Here is a 547-nt window from a genome sequence, read left to right on the forward strand (position 1 = left end):
AAGGATGAATGGCAGCCACGCGACTCCACAACTACAAAGAGACGCACGGTGGAGCAAAAGATAAGAATTTCACGCACTGTGGAGGAGAGAGTAGGGGTTTCACGCACTGTTGAGGAGAGGTGAAAGGTCGACGCTGCCGAGAGGAGGATGGATGGGTAGTAAAAGTGCACCGTAGAGTAAAGAATAGGGATTTCGCGCGCTACTACTCTCAGTTCGAGGATTTCTGCCGTGAAGAGATTATTAGTTAGAAAATATAGAAGATTGAATAAATTATGATAAAATATCCTAACTAGACGATTTTTCATGAAATAGTCGCTAATTAATCAAATTTTGCAGCACATAAAAGTGTTATGATGTCAACTGCTGTTATTTTCGCTATTTGCGACATTTAGATAACCGACTGGTAATTTTTTACCGCTATATTCCGCCAATCTTGCATATATGATATAACAAAAAATTTTGAAAACAAAAAATTCGTATATCAAGTCTTTTTCATATCTTCATTATGTATAGAAGATAAGTGTGTGTATATAGTAGTTTCTTATTA

Source organism: Arachis ipaensis, chromosome B07, assembly GCF_000816755.2.
Source record: "Arachis ipaensis cultivar K30076 chromosome B07, Araip1.1, whole genome shotgun sequence".
Classification (NCBI taxonomy): domain Eukaryota; kingdom Viridiplantae; phylum Streptophyta; class Magnoliopsida; order Fabales; family Fabaceae; genus Arachis; species Arachis ipaensis.